This window comes from Dendrobates tinctorius, unplaced genomic scaffold (genome assembly GCF_039654945.1).
Source record: "Dendrobates tinctorius isolate UK_male_01 unplaced genomic scaffold, ASM3965494v1 ptg000008l, whole genome shotgun sequence".
Classification (NCBI taxonomy): Eukaryota; Metazoa; Chordata; class Amphibia; order Anura; family Dendrobatidae; genus Dendrobates; species Dendrobates tinctorius.
Genome location: NW_027361676.1, coordinates 28,854,090 through 28,881,230, shown reverse-complemented (window position 1 = coordinate 28,881,230; position 27,141 = coordinate 28,854,090). Strand labels below are relative to the sequence as shown.

Genomic DNA, 27,141 nt, shown 5'->3' with positions numbered 1-27,141 from the left:
ATACTCGATACAGCTTGTATCTTGTTATACAGTACCTTTGTTCGACATTTAGTATTACGATCAAATTAATACTGAGTAAGCGTCTGAGAGTGACTATGGGACTATGTATACGGAGATTTCAATTGTACCCTATAATATATATACTTGCTATCTTGTGTCGTAGCTGTTTTTGTTCTGACCAAGCGTCAGATCTTTCCAGATCACCAGTGAGGCCGGATTGAGAGGTTTTGTCGCCCTTCTGATGACAAGCGCTTGGAGACAAAGGACTCAACACACACGGGTCGTGGTCAAATCACTTTATCTGACGTAATGAAATATAAGACATGTTTTTATACCATTTACAACAATATGTGACTCTGGAGCTCATTTGGCCCCCACCATCACCTCAGGGTCGTACGTACCTTGTTTACAATATACCCAGAACACGTTGTTGAGAACAAATATGATAACAAGTATAGTTTCCTTGAAGACAGAGACTACTAGTCTACATAAGAATAATTCTAGCAATAATAAGGCAAAAGGCAATTGAAGTCTTAAAGGCATTTAAAGGGATATAAAAGCAAACCATTAACTCTTCTATATCAATTTCCCCCTTTTGTAAATGGTATAACCTTTGCCACAGGGTCAGGTGATGTCCACAAAGGAGCTACTCTCTCATGGGTCTAGTACCCATAAGGGGGCTTCCTACCTGCTTCACCCATCCACCCTCAGTGTGGACACTCACCTTCCCCATCAGCAATGGCTACCTGGGGTCTATGATACACTACAGAAGGTTCAGCCTTAGATTCTTTTTTTATGCATACATTATTCAGTAGCTTAAGTAATACATATATTAGCGCTTTTACGGCTACATAAAGCAATAAGCAAACCAACAAAATTTGCATACAAGTCTATATAATGCCAAAAATCCATCCTACTAAGCCATTAAACCAATTTACTGGATTTAGGAAAGAGAATGTGTTACCTTACCAGGAGTCTCTGTTTGCACTGTGTTGTTTTAACCATTGGTCTCTAAGTTCACCTACGTTGTCCATACTGGCCTTGATCTGGAGATTGCCAGCAGGGTCGATATAATTACAACAGGTGGGACCAATTATTTGACACATTCCTCCTTCTTTTGCTGTCAGGTAATCTAGTACTATAGTATGTTGGTTAGTAACTATGATTAATTGTCTCTGTATTGTATTAGTCTCATTTAGAACTTCAAGAATCTGGAAAATCTGATCGTCCAGGTAGTCGGTACCTTCCACTAATTTATCCCACAGTTGTGTTATGAAGGGGTATATTAGCATACTACTGAATATTTTGTTATCCCCATCTCTACTAGATGCGGCCTACCATTTGGCTGGGGCTTATTGTCTGCAGCCCTTCTATACAAAGTGTGAATTGGGACTGCTGCTGTGTCTATTTTACTATGAGGAACTATGAAAGTGGCTGGTGTCAGTTTAGCAAGAGTGCAGACCCCTCTTATGTCTGGGCTCACCCACCTGTAGGCACGATGTCCGCAAACCAAGAATACTCCTTCAGGGAGAACACAAACGTGACCAGGGGTCTGTATACATTGGTATAAACTCAAAAGTCCTGACCTACTGCAGGCTTATGGGCACACCAAGTATTATTCATTGGTTTTCCCCTTATACCAGATGTACATTTACCCCTTTCTTTCCTTATTATTTTACCCGTAGATGCTCTACAGCCTTCAATACCATCCTGGTACATCGTCTTATTAACCTGTGTTTGATCATGAGTGTAATTATTGTCCTCACCACAGGTGTCTGCTCCAGTGTGTTGAAGACTGAACCACCGTCCATCATTGGGAATAGGGTCTGAGTGAGGGATCTCAGTCCTCCTCCTGGCGACCATATTTCCGACATCTGAATCATATTCCCGCCACCACATTTGTACCTTTAGGCCGCGTTATATTAAACTGAAACCAGGGATTAGCGGCCCATTCGACTATAGCCAATGAGGCAGATATATCATGGGGCACACCTAGGTTGAGTCCAAGTCTCATTGTGTATGCAGTGTGGGGTTAATACCTCCCATGTCTCCAGAGGTAAGGCTAAGAACGGCATAGTCCTCACGGATACAGGGCTGTGTGTACAGATCCAACAGTCTTTCGGTTTCTGTCCTTCCATGTCCTTTATAAGAAGAGCATGATGCCGAACAAGTTTGTTGTCCCAATCAGCATTTAAGAGTTTGTCCTGTGTCTCTGTAGAGTGCAGTAACCCTGTCACTGCCAGCAAGGTGATGAGGAGAACAGTCATTCTGCTGTTGACAGGACCTTCTTGCAGTGAAAGGCGTGGATCCAGGTGGACTTTCCCTCAAGTTTTATTGAAGTGGATGTGGTCAGCTGGACGTGGAAGGGGCCGTCAAATCGTGGGTCCCGGATCCTTCTCACGTGTCTGCGTATAACCACCCAATCACCTGGATTCAGCTGATGCACATCTGCACTGGCATTAGGATCTGGAATGTATGAGAACACATGTTTATGCACCACATTAAGTCTTTCCTGCAAGGCCTGGACGTAGGCTGTCATAGCACCGTGTTGCATTTGTAGCACCTGTGGGAAGTACAGACCAGTCTTTGGTGCACTACCAAACAGGACTTCAAAGGGAGACAAGCCTGTGTTTCTATTTGGAGTGTGTCTGACTGAAAAGAGTGCAAGAGGCAAGCACTCCACCCAGCTCTTTCCTGTGTCTGCCATGGCCTTTTGAATTTTCAGTTTGTGTCCCATTTAGTCTTTCCACTTTCCCACTACCTTGTGGCCTATATGGTGTATGAAATGCTTGCTGTACACCCGGGGCCTGCATGACTTCCCTCATTATTTCTCCCGTGAAGTGTGCACCCCTATCTGTTTCTGTGGTTTCTGGGACACCATACCTGCAGATCAGTTCTTTCATCAGTTTGTCTGTAGTCATTTTAGCATTTGCACGTTCTACCGGATAGGCTTCCGGCCAACCAGAGAAGAGATCTACACATACTGGGATATTTGCATACACTCCTACCTTGGTAGCTGTATGTCGTCAATCTGCCATCTCTGAAACGGGTAGAGAGGCCTAGGTGTCGCTTTCTTAGGGACTTTTACTGTTTTACCTGGGTTGTGCTGTGCACAGATGAGGCATGATTGTACAAGTTTCGCGGCTGCGTAACTGAAACCAGGAGCGATCCAGAAGGCATCTACCATGGCACACATGTGACTTTTTGAGGTGTGATTGGGGCCATGTGCTGCTTGCACCATGATTGGGAACAGGGACTTTGGTGGGCACATTTTATCCTTATTCTCCCATACTCCATTTGAGTTCAGCTCAGCTCCCAGTCTCCCCCGGTGTACCTTCTCTGTTTGGGCAGCCTTTTACTGGAGGGATTTCAGGACATCTAGACCCAATGTGGCTGGAATACGCTGACTCCCTGCCACCGTCCACTGCTCTCTCTAGGCCGCCTTGTGCTATTTTAGCAGCCTCGTTCGCCCTTCTATTGCCCTCTACCTCCACGGAGTCACCTTTGTGTGTGCTTTTACCTTGACAATGCCAACCTGGACTGGTAACATCAATGCCTCCATCAATTGTTTCACCAGCTCTGCATTTTTAATGGGCTTCGAATCTGTGAAAATATTAGCGACTTTACCTGCAGCGGCTCTACACGCCTCAGTGAGTGCCTTCAACTCTGCCTCCTGGGCCGACATGTGAGGAGAGAGTGGTTCCGCTCGGATTACCTCATGTGAGGATACTACTGCATATCCACTGTAGAATCGTCCATCCTGGTGGTATCTGGGGCCATCTACAAAAAAGAAACTCAAAGTCTGCATTAGGAACAGGTTTTTCATGAATGTGTGCAAACCCAACTGTCTCCTGACTCATCAGTTCTATGCAGACATGTTCATGCGTCATGTCAAAGTATCCTTCCTCACTTGCTAATACGGTCACCAATTCCCCCTTTTCTGAATCCACAGGCAGGAGGGTGGCTGGATTCAGAACGTTACATCTTTTGAGGGGTGACATACTCAGGAATTAGTAGAGCACACTCAAGTCGGAGCTGTCTGGCCATAGACAGATGTTTTGGTTGAACTTGTAGGAGTATGGCATAGATGTCATGTGGGGAATAGATTGTCAAAAGAAACGTCAGTGTGATCTCACATGCCTTTCCTAGTAGTGCGGCTGCTCCTACCGCACAGACACAATCAATTTTGTGTGAGGTCCCGGGTCACTAAACCTAGGAAGATGCATAGATGCTTAGGTGACCTGGGTAGAGGGAGATCTTGAATTGCCTGTTTCCTGTCAGGTGTCTGGTACCTTCGGCAATATAATGTCCCAACAAATGTCACCTTTTGTTTGTAATACTGTAATTTGTCACGTGAGACCTTGCAACCCTTAGGGTCATCCACGTACTGTAATAGTACAATCAGCGGATGAGGTGATTGCCACTACTCAAGGATCCCTGCCATCGCTGCTGAATAGATGGCAGGGGGTTTCTTTCCCCCTTTTGTGGGTGGACTGTCCAACAATATTGTTCACCTCTATGAGTAAAGGAGAAAGATACTGACAGTCTGTGTGCAGGGGTACAGAGAAAAATGCACCTGCTAAATCAATGACTGTGAAACATTTTGACATTACTGGGATCTGTGACAATATTGTGTGTGTGTGTTAGGGACGATTGAGGTCACACTCACTGTATCATCATTAATAGCCCTTAAGTCATGAACCTTTCTGTAAGTGTCAGCAAACCCTTGAGTTCCTTTTTTTTTTTTTTCTCTCTTTTTTCCTAATGGGATACAAAGTGGTGTCACAGGGGGAAGATCTTTGCAGTCCAAAGGGGGGGTTTCTTTGCACCAGAACCCCTGCCTTAACATACTCTCTAATATCTCTGCTCGGGGCAATTGATTTGGCTATTGATATTGCTAGACTCATGGGGTATTGCTTTAAACAAGGGGGAGTGGTTCCTTCTTTCATTTTAATCATGACAGGGGGAATGGGCAACTGACCCACATCCGTTTTTCCCCTTGCCCAAACAGTGTCTGGCACCTGTCCCATTTCCTCATCCTCAGGCATTTTGGTGTCAGGTGTTAGTTTCACCGCTTTTGTCATATACACCATTGCCGCAATCTTACACAAATGTTTATCTGAGAGGGGACTTGTGACTTTAATACCCTCAGGAGAGTACTGTATGGTGGCCTGGATCGCACTCAGCACATCTGCTCCCAGTAAATTCATAGGGGTATTGTCACTAACAATAAGTTTTGTAAGTACCACAATTCCAGCACCTCACTGTTTCTAGGTCCCTTGGTACCTTACTACGTCTCCACTGTTTTCCTTGTGCTCCAGCATACATGACAGGTCGTCTTATTGTCCTTGTTTGCTCAATTTCTTTAGCTACCTTAAGGAGGTCTTTCGGATCTACATGTCTCCATTCAGGTCTGGCTGTCTGTACTGCGTCTCGCAAGTCTTTGTTCATACCGTAAATGAATGTATTCACCAGTATTCTAACATCAAGTGGGTTTATGCAAATGTACCCCATGTCTGCCCATTTCAGCTGTAACCGTCCAAAGTACATCTCTACACTCTCTCCTCTTTGCTGTGTCACGTTAATCAGGAGTACAGACTGCTCTGATTGTTCCACTGTAGCCCATTGTCTTAGTGACTCACAGTATGTCTCCCCAGACAGTGCAGATTTATCATCCATGCCCCAAGCCTGATTCTTTGTCACATCTGTGTGTGTCTTAATTATATGTCCTAGTGCGTCACCTGCCTTTAAACTCACCAACCTCTCTAGGTCTGCCCAGGTACACTTATATGTCTGCTGTATTTCCTGTATGTGTCTGTAAAATGGGAATGGTTGGTCTTCAGGGTCAGGCAACTGTTTCAACAAAGCTAGCTGGTCAGAGGGGCTCCAGGGATAATACACCTGCATCTTTCTTATTCTAGTCGCACTGATGGGGTTGGTCGTCTGATGTCTACTGTCAGCTTACTCCTCAAAGGTCAATGTCCCCACTACCCACTCTATTATGTCAGCTTCTTATGTCACTACATATGATCTTGTCTGGACAGGATTTAGCGCAACTCGCTTAGGTCAGTAGCACAGGTCACACAAGTAGCTATTCAGTCTGGGTTTGTCTGAGTCTGATCACAGTGTTTACAAGTCCATCTGTTTTGTCTGAGTCTCTGGTTACTCTTTGTCAATCAAAACATTCATAATACACCTTCCACACTGCTGCACATTCATTCTCAAGCATCATTTATTCACTTGCTATTTTCTTCCCTTGTCTGTGCCTTTTTGTACATCCAAACATTCACACTCTGGTATTTTTGCCTTTTTTTTTTTTTTAAATTGGTCCAACCTGTATTACTGCTTCCTTTCTTCTCTGTCTTTTTCAATTTGCATAGCTCTCTTGGATCTCATTGGGGGCACCGACGGTACACAGAAAAAGTTGCCATGGCTTCAACCTTTTTCTGCCGACAGCTCACTTTTCTTCTGAAATGCCCTCCCAGTGTGCCTGGACTTCTGTCTTACAGGCCACACTTAGCAAGTCAGAGAGAGCCTGCCAAGGTGTAGCGGGAAGGCTCCTTGCCTCTCACCCGGTAGACCTACAGGATGTAGCGGGAAGGCTCTCTGCCTCTCACCCGCTAGATCAGCTGGCTAGAATAGGATCAGGCCTGCATCCTTCCAGCCCAGCTCCATGGATTGTTGTGGGAAGGCTATTTCAACCTTAGACAGCTCACCTTTCTTCTGAAATGCCCTCCCAGTGTGCCTGGACCTCTGTCTTACAGGCCACACTTAGCAAGTCAGAGTGAGCCTGCCAAGGTATATCCAGAGGGCTCCTCACCCTCGCCTCTCACCCACAACAATAAAACCTGCTGACTAAAGTAAGAAGTCCCAGGTGTGATAGGACTCTAACCCACTTTATCAGCCGTACAGTCGGCTACCTCCTCTGTTGATACACAATTTGCTATACAAATCAATCACACAACTAGAAGCAGGTTCAAACACATTAATGACCAAACAATCACTTGCAATTTCCTTCTAAATTAGGCACCATATTTTACTTTTAACTTCCAACTTCAATTAAGTACTGTTGCTTTAAAATGCACAAATCTTTCAGCGCGTACAAAATTGGAACGATACAGAGAATTTTGAGCACAGCTCACACTCAGCAGAGATAAGAGCGAAGGGAGAAAAAAAACTGAGCAGCGGTATCATTCCCCCCTCCCATCAGAATGCAGCGTTCTTCACTGAATTCTGTAGCTCTTTAGAGTTATCAAAATCAATTTCTACAAAGAAACTCAAAATCACGGGATTTCACTGTAAGAGCAGATGACTGTATAATGAGATTAACTGAGTCTTGCCCCTTTTATGGCCAAATGCATTCAGGAAACTTTACAATGTAATGCCACATATAACACAAGCTATATCATTACTCAATTCATTCAGTCTCAGATGTAGATTTGAAATATCTATAACGCATCTGTCCGGGATTCCACCACAACTAGAAAGGTAACAAATCTCTTGACACAAAAATGATGTGTGATGATTCATTTATACGTGCTCATTCACGGATTTTTTTTTTTTTTTTTTTTTTTTTTCAATTACTCATCTCTCATCTTATTCAGAGGTTCTCATAGACATACATACAAGGATTCACACAGCCTGCCTATCTTGCACTTTGGATTTGATTGACACTTTAACCTACAGCAGTGTCCACTGACACTCCGAGAACACCAAAGCCAACTTCTTAAACATCAAGAAACATTGAAAACCAGAGCAACCAAAAAACCACAGCCCTATACAAAATACAGCCTCATATGATTTACTGCCAATCCAAAACAACAACCACTGCACAGAGTCTATCCCAGACTTTGTGCTACACAGTACACCAGTACACAACCAGTTAGTATATTAGTATATTGCCAGAACAGTTTAACAGATAATACAGATGACAATTATTATCTTATTACTCTATTATTCAACTCTCATACAGACATACTCACCCCTCACTGGTGATGTGGGTTCTTTTGAACCGTGCTGTTACAGTCTTACCCAGAGGTATGTGGACATCCTTTGAGAGGTTGCAGATGCAGAATCAATGTAAGAATAAATGTTCTCACCTGCTGCAGCCTGGATTCTGCATTTTCAACCTCCCAGGAAGCTCCCACATACGGATTCCGAATAGACTGGTTTCCACGGTCCCCGTCGAGCGCCAAACTGTCGTAGCTGTTTTTGTTCTGACCAAGCGTCAGATCTTTCCAGATCACCAGTGAGGCCGGATTGAGAGGTTTTGTCGCCCTTCTGATGACAAGCGCTTGGAGACAAAGGACTCAACACACACGGGTCGTGGTCAAATCACTTTATCTGACGTAATGAAATATAAGACATGTTTTTATACCATTTACAACAATATGTGACTCTGGAGCTCATTTGGCCCCCACCATCACCTCAGGGTCGTACGTACCTTGTTTACAATATACCCAGAACACGTTGTTGAGAACAAATATGATAACAAGTATAGTTTCCTTGAAGACAGAGACTACTAGTCTACATAAGAATAATTCTAGCAATAATAAGGCAAAAGGCAATTGAAGTCTTAAAGGCATTTAAAGGGATATAAAAGCAAACCATTAACTCTTCTATATCACTTGTTATCCAGTACCTTTTTTACAACATTTTTTAATATGGTCAAACCCAGACTGAGTGAGCGTCTGAGGGTGACTCCGGAAATATATACCGAGATTTCAAATTTGGCCAACACTGTATACAGCTGTACACTTCGGATACAGTAACCTTTTTAGCTATTTAGATTCTGGTGTAATCCATAATGAGCCTGGGAACATCTGACTGTTACTCCGGCAATATATTTGGAGCTTTAAGATTACCCCAACACTGTATACAGCTATACGCTTGTGTTGCATTACCCATTTACAGCTTTTCATATTCTTGTGTAATCCATACTGGGCCTGAGAGCGTTTGTGTCTGCCTCCTGGAATGTATGCGGAGATTCAGAATGTTTACACTATACTATATATACCTTGTATCTGGTGATACTGTACCTTTTTTCAACTTTTTATTTTATTGGATAAAAAGCCTGTGTGCATCTGTGTATGACTCATGAAATATATACGCAGATTTACAGTTATCCCTAGACTGTATAGAGCTGTACATTTCTGATACAGTACCATATATCTGCTGGTATTTTGGGTCCATTTTCCAAAACATAAGGAAGTATAGTGGAAGAGGACACGGACGTGGGCGTGGGGGGGACACCTGGTTCTGATGGTCATGGTGGTACATCTGCTGGTAGTGCCAAAAACACAATAGCAGCTAAGGCAGGAGTTGTTGAGCCTGCATCATGGTGTAGCTCTGGAAGGCCTATAAGGCTCCGTTTTCTGGGAGTAGGTAGACTGCTTTTAAAGCCAGAGCATCAGGAACTGTTTTTGGCTTACATTGCTGAAACAGCCTCCAGCTCTATCACCTCCTCTTCTGAAGTTTAAAAAAATGCAAGAACTGAGTCGTAAGTGCAGGCTTCTGGTCAGGAGCAACCCCTTTCCTTGTGTCCTTCACCCACACCAAAAGTGAAGGATGCGGTACCACACACTTCAGATTACTCCATGGAGCTCTTTTCACATACCATGCCTGGGTTAATTAAAAATGGGACCCATCATATACTGGAGCATTCCAAATGGGGGACATCAGACACTGGAGCAGCATTTATGGGATCCATTATACAGTGAAGCATTAGAAATGGGGCCCATTATATATGAAGCATTATTCGGGTCCATCATACACTGGAGCATCATCCATGAGGCCCATCATATACTGGAGCATTCCAGGTTGGGGACATCAGACACTGGAGCAGCATTTACGGGGCCCATTATATATGGAGCATTATTAGGGCCCATCATACACTGGAGCATCATCCATGAGGCCCATCATATACTGGAGCATTATAAATGGGGCAGATCAGACACTGGAGCAGCATCTATGGGGCACATGATACACTAGAGCATTAGAAATGGGGCCCATTATATATGGAGCATTATTAGGGCCCATCATACACTGGAGCATCATCCATGAGGCCCATCATATACTGGAGCATTCCAGGTTGGGGACATCAGACACTGGAGCAGTATTTAAGGGGCCCATTATACACTGGAGCATTAGAAATGGAGCCCATTATATATGGAGCATTATTAGGGCCCATCATACACTGGAGCATCATCCATGAGGCCAATCATATACTGGAGCATTATGTGGAGCTCATCATATACTGTATGGAACATTATATGTGACCAATTATTCTGTATGGAGAAATATTTGGGGCTCATTATTCTGTATGGCTCACAATGTGGTGGCCATAATACTGTATGGAGTAATATACTGTCCTTTTTTTGAGCTATTGTACAATTTAAAATAGATCAGTCATGTCATGTAAGCAGTGAAGCATTTGTCATTGTACTATACCTATATTTCTGTACCGTATCGGAGCATCATGAGTTGTGGTATGTGTTAAAGGGGCGCACTGACACTCTTTGGCCCAGGGCACACGAAAACCAGGAGCCAGCCCTACCCCCCCACAACTTTAGCCAAATAAGCCCCAGTTTTCAATGCATAACTATTATTATGAAGGAAATTAAGGTTGACAAGCTTCAGTACTAAGAATTGATATTTTTGGCATTGAAATGGGCACTGTAGGTGTGTTTACTGTCTTACACTCCCAGCCGACTTTGCTTCCCCATTGACTTGCATTGGGATTCTTGTTTCAGTCAGCCTCTGACTTTTCCCTATAGTCGGCCGATTTCATTCGACCCGACTTTTGTGAAAGTGGGGTTTCATGAAACCCGACTCGACCCTAATAAAGGCAAAGTCGCTCATCTCTAGTGGTGAGTTGAGATGAAGAGAGGAGTTTGTGTCTGCAGCACTATAATTATTCGTTTGACACAGGTACCAGTTCCACATAATAAATGTACCATGATAAATGTAACCATATGTTGGCGACTCAGAACAATTAGTAAACAAGGAGAAACAGAATTAATTATGCAATGTAAAATTCGATACAAAAGTTTATTATAATATTATAATAGATGTGAAACACTTAAATAAAGGAGTTCTATGGGTAAATATATATCTCTATTATCATGACCCAGGGTAAAAAAGGGGCCAATGGCAAGGCAAGAAAAATGGTGATTTGTGTCAAACTCTTATATGTTAGAGGGTACATTTGCGAGAAAGAGAAGTATTAGTGTCATTTCTAGTATTTACCCATAATTAGAGTCCTGCCTTGCAGTGGCGTAACTACAATGTTATGGGCCCCCAGTGCGAACTTTCAAATAGGGCCCCCATGCCAAAATACACTCACATCTCCACTCCGTACTCCTCGTACACATGCAGCTCCTCTCCGTCCACCTCATACACACACGGCTCTGCTCTGTCCACCTCGTACACATGCGGTTCCACTCTGTCCACCTCGTACACATGCGGCTCCGCTCTGTACACCTCGTACACACGCGTCTCTGCTCCGCACCTTGTACACCTCTTACATACACGGCTCTGCTCTGTACACCTCGTACATACGCGACTCTGCTCCATACACATCGCACACACGCCGCTCTGCTCCGCACACCTTATACACCTCATACATACACGGCTCTGCTCCGTACACCTCGTACACACGCGGCTCCTCTCCGTACACCTCGTACACACATGGCTCCGCTCTGTACACCTCGTACATACGTGGTTGTGCTCCGTACACCTCGTACACACACGGCTCCGCTCCATACACCCCGTACACACGCGGATCTGCTTCGCACACCTCGTACACATGCGACTCTGCTCCATACACATCGTACACACGCGGCTCTGCTCCGTACACCTCGTACACAGGCGGCTCTGCTTCGTACACCTCGGACACACGAGGCTCAGCTCTGTACACCTCGTACACATGCAGCTCCGCTCCGTACACCTTGTACACAGGCGGCTCTGCTCCGTACACCTCGTACCCATGCGGCTCTGCTCCGTACACCTCGTACACACGCGGGTCTCCTCCGTACACTTCATACCCACACGGCTCCGCTCCATACACCTCGAACACACATGGCTCCACACACCTCGTACACACACGGCTCTGCTCCGCACACCTCATACACACACGGCTCTGCTACATCCACCCTGTAAACCCCTCCTGACCCCACACAGAAACATGACAACCAGCACAGCAGAGTCATGCAGACAACAAGGCTCTTGATCATGTCACCCCTAACTCCTTCCCTCCTGTGACCTCATCACAGGTCCTGTGCGCACAGAAAAGGGCTTCATTGCCAGCAGCGGTGGGTCTATCTGCCAGGGCGAGGATGGGGTGCATGGGGGGGCATGGCGGCTCAGTGCAGGATGCGGGGGGGGTCAAAAATGGGACTATCCCACGAGAATCGGCACCGTTAGGAGATATGGTCTGACCTGCTGGCCCCCTGACTCCCCCCGGGCCCAGTCGCAGTGGCGACCGGTGAGACCCTGGTATTTACACCCCTGTTGCCTTGGCGTTGGTCCCATTCCCTAACGTATGTTTCGCATATTGTTGCTTCCTCAGTTAAAATTAAAATTGTGATAGAAATACACAATTTACACATTCATCTGAAGATGCATCCCTTTGGTTGGTTCTATATGCAGTGGTGAAAACTTCTATCAACAATAAGAAATATTTGTGTTACATGTTATACGTTCTTGTGCATAATAATGTGTAAATTGTGTATTTTGATTATCGGTTTATATTTCACTGTTAATATTAATTTTTATAGAGATAAATTGTTGTCTTTATTTTGCAAAACACACTTATGCATGTGAAATAATATGTCTAGTAATATAAGTAATTTTATGTTTTGTAATCACTATATATTTATTAATATTAGTTTACAGTAATTTCTTAGCACTTTATGTATATATATTATTCATGATTATTAATTGCACTTTTGCACATTTTTCTAAATTTTTATTATTAATTATGTTCATCATTAATTATTTTTTTATTATAATATATAATGAAATAATTGTTGTCTGAATAAGCACTAGTTCACTTTGAGCATTTTTTGAACATGAACGGCATTGTCATCACAGTTTGAATTCCAAAGTGCGCGCCGGTCTTTTTGCCTGCTGCATGACTCAGAGTTCCCCGGCGATACAGGGATTGCTGACACACACGTGACCATTACCATGGTTACCAGTGTGTTTGCATCTCGCTGACTGGTGTTGATGAGTTTCTTTCAAAGGCAGCGGCTTAATGATGCGGTGCGCCGCTAAAAGGATAATCTTCTCTGACTGACACGGGCTGTGCAACCTAACACCTGATTGGTGTAGAGCTGTTTAAAAGACCTGCTTTTCCTCGAATCTGACACACGCTCCCTGAGGAAGAGGACGAAACACGCGTCGGGGTGAGGGACACGCGGCTATTCCCGATCTATGTAAGCATTTGACTTATTATTGTGCACTTCTTGGATCACGGGTTATGAATTTATGTAGCTCTCATCTGCTTAGTTAAAGCGGTGTTAGCAGGCTATGATTTTTTTTCGGGCCACTTACTACCATCTGTTATGCAAGGATAAATACCCAGCGGTCAATGATATTTGGAGAGATATTTGTATATCGTTATTTATGCTGTAAGTTTTGTTATAATTATGGGAGCCTTACTTAATATAGCATTTCACTGTGATGCTTTATCAGGCTGAATGCTATTATTCTTTAGTTTGGCTAATTATTGAATGGTAACTGAACTTTTTGCATTTAGTGATTGCTATATTGCCATGCATCTTTTGGGTCTCTCATTCTTTGCACCATTAGTCTCTGTTCATAGATGTATATAGCCTCTTTTCGTGTCCCACAACAGAGGTTTCATCAGTTTGTTTCATTGTTTTTACATGTCTTAATAAAATATATGTTTTATGAGGATTTTTGTATAGTGCTGTTTCTGTTCCTGGATAATTAACACCTCCGGTGGAACAGACGGGTTTTGATATTGTATTGTGGCACTTGACATAATTATTTTGGATCTCATATTGATTTAACTTTTTTTGCACATAGCCTCATTGTTGTCTACCCAACTACCTTCAATTTTGCAACCTCTGTATGCTGCTTTCCTGGCTATAATTTGATGACTGTATGCTGCACCAGTCCAGGGTGACACAGGAGTTTTTGAGGGACAACCGATGTGGAGCGGGGGCGTCAATCTCATTTGTGTATAGGGTGCCAACCTCCACTGGTAGGTAGTTTGCAATCAGGGCTCCACTGCAGGGCCATGGTAGGCAGCACGGTTGGGTGGTTTTCTGTGTGGTTTTATCTTGTCCTTAAATAGGTTTAATAAAGTATATATTTTTATTCTATATATAAGGTTCCTTGATAAATAATAATTGAATTTTTTTACCTTATGTTTTCATTATTTCTATTTGTTTTTCTGACATGGGTGTCAGGCCTGACAGACTGACCACAATACAGGCCCTTGCCTGCATACACTGTATTCAGAAATGAATTCTAATGCTTTTGGTGTCTGGTATTTACCAATTTAGTGACATTGATCATACAGCTCCCCCAACTCCTGTAATATATTCAACTTACAATGGCTTCACCCGCTGTGACAGCGGCTCCATTGGGATCCGGTGGCCATAATGAACTGTGGATCTCACTAAATTCAGGTTTCACAGCACCTGCTGGTCCTCTAAAAATGTGAAGCGAGGGCCGCATAATGACATGGAGGTGGACGGTGGTGGTGGTGGGCAAAGCCCAAAATTAAAATGGGCATGTTTTAGCTGACATCGTAAAGTGATGGGGAATATGTATTCAACAATCCAGCTAACAATTTGGAATGAAGGAGGGACCTCCCAAATATAGGAGTGAAAGCCCTCCCAAATGTATGACACAGGGCCACCTGAGGGCCCTTACCAAACTCAGGTTTCACGGCACCTGCTGGCCCTCTGAAAACTTGAAGCAAGGGCAGTATAATGACATGGAAATGGACATGGTGGTGGTGGAGGGTGAAGCCCAGAATTCAAATGGGCATGTTTTAGCTGGCAATACAAAGTGCTGAGGAAAATGTATTCCACTATCTAGCGAACAATTTTGAATGAAGGAGGAACCTCCCAAATGAATGATACAGGACCACCTGAGGGCCCTTACCAACCTCAGGTTTCATGGCATCTGCTGGCCCTCTGAAAATGTGAAATGAGGGTTGCATGATGACATGGCAGTGGAGGTTATGGTGGTGGCAGAATGTCTAATATTTTTTTTTAATTTTTATTTTATGTTATATACAAGTAGTTATGAAGAAAAAAATGTTTCTTAGCACTTTTCCTTAAAAAAAAATGAGTTTGCTTTGTTAGGTCTTCTTATAAATCTGTAAAACTGGCATTATTCCCAGATAACATATGTGAGTAAAAAATGCATGCAAGCATCTTCTCCATGCTGTTTTCATTAAGTTTTAGCACTTTCCCATCCATTTCAGCTTTTTTCTCAGGCCCCCTAGACCTGTTTGTTGGGTCCAGCAGAAATATATTCGGCTTTCCCATTTATTTGCATTGAATTCATTATTTGGTGCGAGTACACGAATATCAAAAATTATTTTGACCGATTTAATCAACAAAGGTATCATTTTAATCAGCATAACAGCACCAACCTAACAATGTCTGTAGGTTACTCAGTACAATCCTGCTGACAAGTTCTCTTTAAGAGGACTATCTTCTCTTGACAGAACTGTAGTTTGTTCTTAGAGGCTTTATATTCATGTTCGGCTAGGAAACACAAAAAAGAGATAGATGACTCATGTCATGATATTTGATCAGGACAACAAAACAGTAAATCATTCGCATACAGGAGCAACACAAACTCTGGATATGAAGGAATCCAATTTTGCAAAATGGAGGACATTTTGGTAGCATACATTGTCAGTGAATTTTAGGCACCTTGTGCAAACACCATCAATGTCCACTGTTTTTGGCCATGGGGACAATCATATAGTCTGAGTGCAGAGACATGGAAAAGAGTGTATTTGCCAAGTAAATCACCATAAAATACATGGAATTTTGCATAATTTAGTTTAGTAATAGTGGTGAGCGAGCATGCTCATCATTACTAGTTACTCGCTCACGCATCAGTGTGCATGAGATGATCATTACTCGACAAGTATTTTTTGAATGCTCGAGTCCCAGTCTGGCATGTTTGGTGCTTTTTAGCTTGTAAACCTGCGGGGATTGCCTGCCAGTCACTGTAATGCTGCAAACATCTTGGTTGTGGCATTACTGTGATTGGCTGGCCACATAGCATCATCGGGTCTATATAAAGGGACTGTCACACTAAGCGATATCGTTAGCAATATCGCTATAATGTCACTGTTTTTGTGACGTTATAGCGATATTGCTAGCGATATCGCTATGTCTGATACTTACCTCTGACCAGCTCCCCCGCTGGCTATCGCTGATCGTGTGAGAACGTCCTGGGCCGTTTCTCGTCATCAGCTTCCTGCTGGGCTTCCTGTGGCGCCGATGAGCGGCGCGTGGACGTGGGCGGGAGGACGTCAGGATCGCCTTGTCTGACAGGTAAATAGCGACCCCCGACCGCTGCTATGTTGCTCGTGAGATCTGCCTGTGTGGCAGCTCGCTAGCGACCACTTAGCGATGCACCAGCGATCCTGACCGTGTCATATCGCTCGTCGGGATCACTGGTGCATCACTAAGTGTGACAGTACCTTAAGACCCATGAGGCCATGAGAGAGGGAGAAGTGCTGGTGAATTAGAGAGAAAATTTTAAGTGCGAATAGTCTGGGATTATATTACAATTATATTTATTTCAACACCAACAACTCTTATTAGGGCTACTAACGATTAGAGATGAGGTGCCCAAACTTTTACATGCCTTTGTAAATGTTCACGCAGGGTTTTGAAAGCTTAATTCATTGACAAATTTATCTTCATTTTGTGGCTACATTCCCAAAAAATCTTTATTTTGGTACATAAACAAATGAAGTGTCACATGCTTTAGGCATAACAAAGCATTTTCCAAGCCCTCGCCTCTCGAGGTTGTTTCATCTCCCAGTCCACACTTTTTTAGGTAATTATGTGTGTCAGATGTCAGGCAAGAAAATCATGTTATGATAAAAATTACTAATAACTAGCACTGCCGCCATTATATAGTTAATTCTATGTTACACGTAGGGCTAAAATTGAGTAGAAGCTGAGTTTCTGAGCATGGCAAAATGGATGTACATTGTATGGATGCTGCACCTGATTTGCCCACCAGTCTGTCCTTTACACTTACAATGGCACTTGCTGACAGAGTACCATGCGGGAATAAGGCGGAGTCATTATTTTATAAGTGCAGTATATTTTACCTAATATATGGAGTTACTGGAAAAAAAAATCATACAAATGTTCAGCATCAATGCAAAAAAAGTGACAAATTGAACATGTTGTAATATATTCTGTGGCATTATACTGTACTACAGTACGCAAAATGAAAAATACATGGTATGAGTAAGTATATGGTTATACTAATTTTTAGAGCATTATTTTGGCAATTTGTGTTTAACCTCTTAACGACCGCCGATACGCCTTTTAACGGCGGTAATTAAGGATACTAAAACCACAGCGCCGTTAATTCACGGCGCTGTGATTTAAGTGAATAGCGCCCCCCAGTGTCAGATTTTCTCCGGGGTCCCGGCTGCCAGGGGTAGCCGAGACCCCAGAGAACATGAATCGGTCATTTTTTACCGACCCCCGCTTTTGCGATCGCCGTTATTAACCCTATAATGGCGACCGCAAAAAAAAAAGCCGCGATTTTACATTTAATTTCTCTCTCCTCTGATGTGATCGCACATCAGAGGAGAGAGAAATAGGGTCCCCGATCCCCCCCGGTATCTCTCCGTGGCCCTCCGTCCCCTCCCGGTGGTCCCACGTCCCGCCGGCGTCCTCCGATGGGCGCCGCCATCTTGAAAATGGCGGGCGCATGCGCAGTGCGCCCGCCGGGAATCTGCCGGCTCCGGCTGGCAGATTCCATTCATTATTTTGACCACTATGATAAACGATCATAGTGATCAAAATAAAAAAAATAGTACATAACCCCCCCGTTTATCACTCCTTTATATAGGCCAATATAAAGAAAATATTTTTTTTTTTCAGTTTTCCATTAGGGTTAGGGTTAGGGTAGGGTTAGGGCTAGGGTTAGGGTTAGGGCTAGGGTTAGGGCTAGGGTTAGGGCTAGGGTTAGGGCTAGGGTTAGGGTAGGGTTAGGGCTAGGGTTAGGGCTAGGGTTAGGGTTGGGCTAGGGTTAGGGTTAGGGTTAGGGTTGGGCTAGGGTTAGGGTTGGGCTAGGGTTAGGGTTGGGCTAGGGTTGGGCTAGGGTAGGGCTAGGGTTAGGGCTAGGGTTAGGGTTAGGGTTGTGCTAGGGCTAGGGCTGGGCTAGGGTTAGGGCTCGGGTCACAACTAGGGTTAGAATTAGGGTTAGGGCGAACTAGAATTAGGGTTAGAATTAGGATTAGGGATTAGGGTTGGGATTAGGGTTAGGGTTGGGATTAGGGTTAGGGGTGTGTTGGGGTTAGGGTTGGAGCAAGAATTGAGGGGTTTCCACTATTTGCCAACTTTGGGGGTCTAAAAATTGGGGTCTAAAAAAAATCACTTTTGTGGAAATAAAAAAAGACTTTTTATTTTCACGGCTCTGCGTTTATAAACTTTTGTGAAGCACTTGGGGTTCAAAGTGCTCACCACATATCTAGATAAGTTCCTTAGGGGGTCTAATTTCCAAAATGGGGTCACTTGTGGGGGGTTTCCACTGTTTAGGCCCATCAGGGGCTCTGCAAGCGCAACATGATGCCCGCAGACCATTCCATCAAAGTCTGCATTCCAAAATGGCACTCCTTCCCTTCCGAGCTCTCCCATGCGCCCAAACAGTGGTTCCCCACCACATATGGGGTATCGGCGTACTCACGAAAAATCGCATAACAACATTGCAGGTATGATTTCTCCTGTTACCCTTGTAAAAATAAAAATTTGGGGGCGAAAAATCATTTTTGTGGAAAAAAAATGGATTTTTTATTTTCACGGCTCTACGTTATAAACTTCTGTGAAGCACTTGAAGGTTCAAAGTGCTCACCACACATCTAGATAAGTTCCTTAATGGGTCTAGTTTCCAAAATGGGGTCACTTGTGGGGGGTTTCCAATGTTTAGGCCCATCAGGGGCTCTGCAAGCGCAACATGATGCCCGCAGACCATTCCATCAAAGTCTGCATTCCAAAATGGCACTCCTTCCCTTCCGAGCTCTCCCATGCGCCCAAACAGTGGTTCCCCACCACATATGGGGTATCGGCGTACTCAGGACAAATCGCATAACAACTTTGCGGGTATGATTTCTCCTGTTACCCTTGTAAAAAATAAAAATTTGGGGGCGAAAAGATCATTTTTGTGGAAAAAAATAGATTTCTTATTTTCATGGCTCTACGTTATAAACTTCTGTGAAGCCCTTGGGGGTTCAAAGTGCTCACCACACATCTAGATAAGTTCCTTAATGGGTCTAGTTTCCAAAATGGGGTCACTTGTTGGAGGTTTCAACTGTTTAGGCACATTAAGGGCTCTCCGAACGCAACATGGCATCCGATCTCAATTCCAGCCAATTCTGCGTTGAAAAAGTCAAATGGCGCTCCATCCCTTGCGAGCTCTGCCGTGTGCTGAAAAAGTGGTTTACCCCCACATATAGGGTATCAGCGCATTCAGGAGAAATTGTACAACAAATTTTGTGGTTGATTTTCTCTTTTAACACTTGTGAAAATAAAAAAAAATTGGTTCTGAAGTAAATTTTTTGCAAAAAAAAGTTAAATGTTAATTTTTTCCTTCCACATTGCTATAGTTACTGTGAAGCACTTAAAGGGTTAATAAACGTCTTGAATGTGGTTTTGAGCACCTTGAGGGGTCTAGTGTTTAGAATGGTGCCACTTTTGGGTATTTTCTGTCATGTACACCCCTCAAAATGACTTTAAATATGATGTGGTCCCTAAAAAAAATGGTTTTGTAAATTTTGTTGTAAAAATGAGAAATCGCTGGTCAACTTTTAACCCTTATAACTTCCTAACAAAAAAAAATTTTGCATCCAAAATTGTGCTGATGTAAAGGAGACATGTGGGAAATGTTATTTATTAATAAATTTGTCTGACACATCTCTCTGATTTGAGGGCATACAAATTTAAAGTTTTAAAATTGCAAAATTTTCAAAATTTTCACCATATTTCCGTTTTTTTCATAAATAAACACAAGACTTATCGAAGAAATTTTACCACTAACATGAAGTACAATATGTCACGAAAAAAAATCTTAGAATCAGCAGGATCCATTAAAGCGTTCTAGAGTTATAACCTCATAAAGGGACAGTGGTCAGAATTGTAAAAATTGGCCTGGTCATTAAGCTGCATACTGGCTCTGTCGCTAAGGGGTTAATGTACAGCCATTCTAAGCATAGTAAGAACATCTCTTTTATTGTTGTATTTTGCCCCAATAATTTAACATTCTTTTCTTTTATTAATTTTTGCTTTTCTTTCAAACATATGCAGAGAAGTACTGCACTTTTCATTACCATAAATTAACACTTTCAAGCTATTATATACTTTATATTCCAAAGGTCCTCTCCAGATAGCAAATAATTTTCTAAGTGGATGATTCATCAAACAATTTTAAGTGTCAAGGCAGTTTTACAAAAATTATCTCACAGTGCCTAAACGAGTTTGATAAATTACTAACAGCATGCTGCAAATGTTTCCTTTTCTTTATTCAAGAAAAAAAAGTGCCAATGAATGGAATTATCTAATGTTACAGTGAAATTGTGGTACTGGGAAAGATTTAAATGAAAAATGAAAACAAACAAGACAGATGGTACATACGCAAATGTTAATATGTGTATTACTTTGATTACTCTTTTAAGAATATGTACTTTTTACTGTATTTTTGTTTTACATTTTGCTAGATAAGTCATACTTCTAATTGTTTAATATATTTTTTGTTTCTGTTGTTTGAGACAATATTTGGCACAAGTCATTAACCATCTAGCAGACATTTCGAATTAGATTTATTCAAGTATTGTTTACACCTTATGTACTATATGCAATATATTACTGAACAATTTGATAAATTTAATATCAGCTGCTTAATTTACAGTGGGTATGGAAAGTATTCAGACCCCTTTAAATTTTTCACTCTTTGTTTTATTGCAGCCATTTGGTAAATTCAAAAAAGTTCATTTTTTTCTCATTAATGTACACTCTGCACCCCATCTTGAAGGAAAAAAACAGAAATGTAGACATTTTTTCAAATATACTAAAAAAGAAAAACAGAAATTTCACATGGTCATTAGTATTCAGACACTTTGCTCAAACACTCATATTTAAGTCACATGCTGTCCATTTCCTTGTGATTAGTGTTGAGCGATACCATCCGATACCGTGAAGTATCAGATCGGATTGGATCAGACCGATACCCAAAAAGTATCGGGTATCGCCGATTCCGATACCGGAAGTCCCATTCAAGTCAATGGGACAGAAATATCGGAATTAAAAAAAAACCTTTCTTTATTTGCACATCCTGTTCAGGAGGGGGAAGAGTGTGGGCGGTGCGTGGGCGGACACTGTGCGTGGAACGGCCATGCACGCTTTTTATAGCAGCCGGGACCTTCCGGAAGCTTCCAGATCTCCGAGATGGACCAATGAGATCTGGAGCAGGACCTGAGCACATGACTCCCGATCTCCAATGGGAAACCGTCTCATAAGCATGCTCAGTAGGAGGACAGAGGGACTTAGCCCCTGGGGAGATTGCTGCAAGTCAATCTCCTTTGCGATAGATAAAGAGCGAGAGACCGCAGAATGTAAGGGTCTGGATTCCTGCAGAGCAGACGCAGGAACCTGACTCCTAACAATAACAAAGGAATGGCTTCGGAACAACTCTGTGACCATTCTTGACTTGCCCAGCCAAAGCCCTGACCTAAACCCAATTGAGCATCTCTGGACAGACCTGATAATGGCTGTCTACCAACATTCACCATCCAACCTGATGGAACTGGAGAGGATCTGCAAGGAAGAATGGCAGAGGATACCCAAATACAGGTGTGAAAAGCTTGTTTCATCATACCCAAGAAGACTCATGGCTTCTACTCAATACTGAGCAAAGGGTCTGAAAACTTATGACCAGGTGATATTTAAGTTCATTGTAACCTATATATATATTTGTATTTTGTATGTAAACACCTTTTCACATGTACAGCAAAATAATTATGATAGTAATAAATAATATTGAGACAAACTTAACGGCTTGTCCACTATTAACTCCTTCTTAAACTAAATGTTGAGTACCGACAAAATAAGCAAACCTATACTCACCTCTCATGCCGCCTTTGTTGCAGCGGTGCCCGGCACCCAATCAGCACTGGCATAACTGTCTCCACCTTCATATGAACTGACCATGATGAGGAAGTCAGGGATCAGCTGCATCCTGGACTTCCTCTTCCTGTTCAGTTTGTCCAAAGGCAGAGACAGTGACACCAGTGCTGATTTTGTGCCGAGCACCGCTGGAACAGAGTCGACATGAGAGGTGAGCATAGGTTTTGTAGGGATTCACTCTGGTAGGCAATAGCTGGGCGGCAGTAACGAGACAACACACAGGCATAAAGTCCAATTTCATTGGATTTAATGTCACTCTGTAACCAGCAGCTTAACAAAACATAAGGGAAATAAAACACATACTCCAGCTTGGAGAACCACTGGTCCCAGACTCACCCCTTGCATGGGATGGGCATAACTAAGCGGCTGCCAGGTCCTGCGGCATCCGCCAGGTGCCATTCTCAGGGTTCTTCTGAGTCTTGCTGCGATAGTCCTGCAGCACAGGAATACTATATACAAGTTCCAGGCTGAGTCCACACAAGTTCCTGTAGCTTCCAGAAACACACTCACACTGTGGCAATCACCAACCTCCATTACATAGGGCCTAACCCCTCCCACCAGTGAGGTAGACATCACATGGGCTGATCACGTGACCCTGACATCATCGCAGGTCCCATCTTTAAGGAAAGACCTGGCCAAACATTAATCTGCTAGGAGAAGCATATCTTCCATCCAGTAAAACACCCTTTACTCTACCACAGTTTGTTCATTATATAGGGGCGGAAGATTTAGCTTAAGAAGGGGTTGTCCTAGTATTGGAAATCCCCTTTAATAGACAAGGAGTGCAGCTCAGGCAGGAAACAAGGTCTATTAATCAAGTCTCCTCTCCCTTGCATGGAAGTCACAATGATCTTCAGGAAAAATATATAAAAGTATATGTACTGTATATACTGTATAATATGGATAACCTTCTCTGTGTTATGTACGTATATTTTTATAATGAATGTATAAATATGTACAGTATCTATAATATGTATTTACGCTGTACAGCGGGAATCTAAAACAGGTTAGCTTTTTCACACCACTTATCAATTGTCAAAACCCCAGGCTGCTGCATAAATTATAAAAATAAATATACTTCACTTTTTTAATTGCATATTGATCAACTGAGTTAGTGCTACTCATATTTCACATTGATCAGAATAACTTATAAAATTTGCATTATGCATTAAAAAATACAGTTTTACCACATATTTTTTGTATAAATACCTCATCAATTAAGGAAACAAAAAATAATTTTGAAGTGACACAAAAAGAATTCAATTAAGAAATAAGTTTATTCATATTTCATTAAAAAAGCTTTAAAAAATTTGCAGAATAAAGGTACTGAAAAAACAGGAGTTCTCAGATGACTATTTGAGTGACATATAATTAAATTAATATTCTATACATCCATCTTATGGTACAATCACAAAAAGATGTGCTAATACAAATTTTAAATCTCAAAGTGCAAATGTGCAAAAGTGGCTTATTCACAAAATCTCATAAATGAGAAAAGAAATGCTTAGTGCTATTTAGTATCTCATATAAAGAAGATTCAAAAGAAAAACAACTTTAAATGATATGTCAACACCTTGCTGTTCATCATTTAGCCACAAGATAGGATTATTATACCCCAAATAGGTTATAATACCAAGTTAATTGCAAATGACACTCACTAGCTCTATAGACCTCATCATATATATGTCAAATTCTGCCCTCTCTCTATTGGATTGGCCTTATTGTTAATCAATTAATTATCCTGTTGCTGCCATTACTGCGAGTAGGATTTCTAACCACAAGTAGTATACAATCATTTGGAGGATATAATGTGTCATATTGACACTTTACCTTAGCGCCTGGATGAAAAATGAGGTGCCGCTGTCAGGAGACTCACAACTTCCTTGCCCCAACGTGCTTCTTTTGGGGCGTGTCCTGCTATGTATAAATATTAAGTTCTGCCAATAGAAAAATTGCCTGCCATGACATCAGTGGTTGCTAGGTCCAAAGTGCGCATGCGTGAAGGAAAAAAATCATCCAACAAGAAAATACTCTGAGTTAATGACATCAGCCTTTGTCAGGTATGATGGCGCATGCCTGAGCTACGGAGCACATCTTCTGTAATATCACCTTTGTGTCACTTCAAAATTATTTTTTTTGTTTCCTGAATTGATGAGGTATTTATACAAAAAAATAAGTGGTAAAATTGTAATGTGAAGTAAGTGCAGCCTTTGATTTATGGGCATTTGTGATATTAAGGACCTTTGTATAGAAGTAAAAAATACAGTCATAGTCTGTGCAATAACTGAATAGGTTTACCATGTGCAGTTTATAACTGCATAGCCACTGTGCCATCTGACTTTACCTTCAAGCTGAAAGGTCTTCATAACTGTCTCAATAAAGATTGATTATCCAGTCCATTGTTAAACAGTGAACAAGAGGGAAGCATAGTGGGAAAAAGGCATTTGCCAAGTGGAAAAAGTCAACATATTAAAAGTTTACTTTCCACAACATCAAATCTCAAGAGTTGATTACAGTGTGAATTATTAATAAACTTTTGTCATTTTCTGTGTTTCAAACCACTGACACTTGTTTACTAAGCTGACTGGCAGCATTAAAAGAGTTCATACTTCTAAAAGAGAACAATATCACAAAACAGGCTAAGAAGCTTTGATTTTTTGAAAAAGTTGATTTCTAAGAATATTTATAACCATATCTTGGCTTTTCAGGTGCCAATCATGATAGAAAGTCGTGTGCACACTGTTAATCTGTAACTATATTAAAATAAAATTTTTCATGAATATGTAGAAAATTTAGCTCTTATGGCTTAAATTGACAAGGTGTTTCAACATAATATTTGCTGGATTAATTAATAGAAGAATATGAAATCTAACAAAAATGCTAATTAAGAACAGACCTAATAGGCATAGCATGCGAACCCTTGCATTTGGGCTGTAAATCTGCATAGCTATACCAAAATAGGAAAAATGTCTAACTTTCCTTAATCCCAATGAAACAAATGTGTATTATCACTATACAGTACTCTGTATTTGATAGTGAGTAAGACACATTTCCAATATATTGCAACCAAGTGCATGATGCCATCATTGTAACTCCATATGTGTCAAATGTTACACTTAGGCACATAGTTTTTCCTTTGAATTCTGTATGCATCTGACAACAAATATGATGACATGATGCTCCATTGGATGGCATATACAGCCCATGTTCCAAAAGAGATGGAAAGATGTGTAAATTTGAAAGAAAACATGCATGCAATGCTTTGGAAATCTCTTACAGCCATATTTTATTCACAACAGAACATAGAACACATTTCAGAAGTTGAAAGTTAGAAATTTTTCCATTTCATTTGAGAAAATTCACTATTAGCAATGTATCAGAAGTTGACACATGTTCTCTTTATAGGATATCCAAAAATCATGACTTGTTGGGGGGTCATGAGAACTGAAGTTAAAAAACACTTGAGAGTGCTGTTTATATGACCGAGTTTTTTTGCAGACTAGATATTTTCCCAAAAAAATCACGGAGACATGTCTATTTTTGATCCAAGTCAATGACTAAAATTACCCATGTACGTATACAGTTTCATCAAAATCACAGGCAGCACTTAGATGTCATCCATATATGATACATGTGCTGTCTATTGTTTACATTGTAATGGGCCAAAGACACTTTTCATTGTCTTGATCGCAAATAGTGATGAAACTTAGTCCATTTTTCATGGGGTAAGGTGTCTCCTTGTGAAGAGTGACATGCCAGGTCAGGTATGAAGAGACTTAATTGCTTGCATTCTCCTCTGGGAAATTTAATGAGCCTTGAAATATGACTTAGGGTTAAAGCCAAATCAGAATCTCAAAGTGTTTCCGGGTATTGCCCTTCAGACCTGGCAGGTCACTCTCCACAATGCAAAATCTTACCCCTTAGATTCTAGTCTTAGCCTTTCACTTAGCCAAATCAGATCTCATACTTTGTACTGAGGAGGGGCAATACCTAGAACACTGTGTCTACAAATCAAGAATTGTCTTTTAGCCTCTCATATTTCAAGGTTAGTTAAAGGGTCAATAATGACTTGTAGGATTGATATTTCCAATAGGTGGCTCTGGAGATCAGGTCCCCTTCCTATCTGAAGAGACAATTTGCATAATCCACTTTTTCATGTAACTTAGGGCCCCGTCACACATAGTGACTCACCAGCGATCCTTACAATGACATGAACTTGTCAGGATCGCTGGTGTGTCGCTACATGATCGCTGGTGAGCTGCCAAACAGGCAGATCTCAGCAGTGAACAGGACAGTGACGCGCGGGTAACAAGCGACGCGCGTTGCTTAGTTACCCACAGTGTACATTAGAGACCAGAGCGCTGGTGCAGGGAGCTGGTAACCAAGGTAAACATTGGGTTTCTAAGCGCCGCGCGGCGCTTAGAAACTCGATGTTTACCTTGGTTACCAGGCTCCAGCACGCTGATCGCTGGTCTCCCACCTGCCACACGCAGCAATGCGTGCTGGCCAGTGGGAGACCAGCGATCAAAAAAATGTCCAGGCCATTCGAGCATAATCAGCGATACCCGGCAGGGGGGCGGGTCGCTGCTAAGTGTCACACACAGTGATCTCGCTGGTGAGATCACTGTTGCGTCACAAAACTTGTGACTCAGCAGCGATCTCGCTAGCGAGATCGATGTGTGTGACAGGGCCTTTACTGAAAGAGCATCACAGT

At 42.1% G+C, this 27,141-nt stretch overlaps 1 long non-coding RNA gene across 1 annotated transcript; it reads right to left on the bottom strand.

Annotated features, from left to right (window-relative positions):
- Window positions 1-281: 281 nt before the first annotated feature.
- Window positions 282-8,160, bottom strand: LOC141091314 (uncharacterized). Its single transcript, XR_012232486.1, has 2 exons — window positions 7,983-8,160; window positions 282-2,466 (listed from the first exon to the last, which is right to left on the bottom strand). It is a non-coding gene; the product is annotated as an uncharacterized lncRNA (long non-coding RNA).
- Between the last annotated feature and the right edge of the window lie 18,981 nt (window positions 8,161-27,141).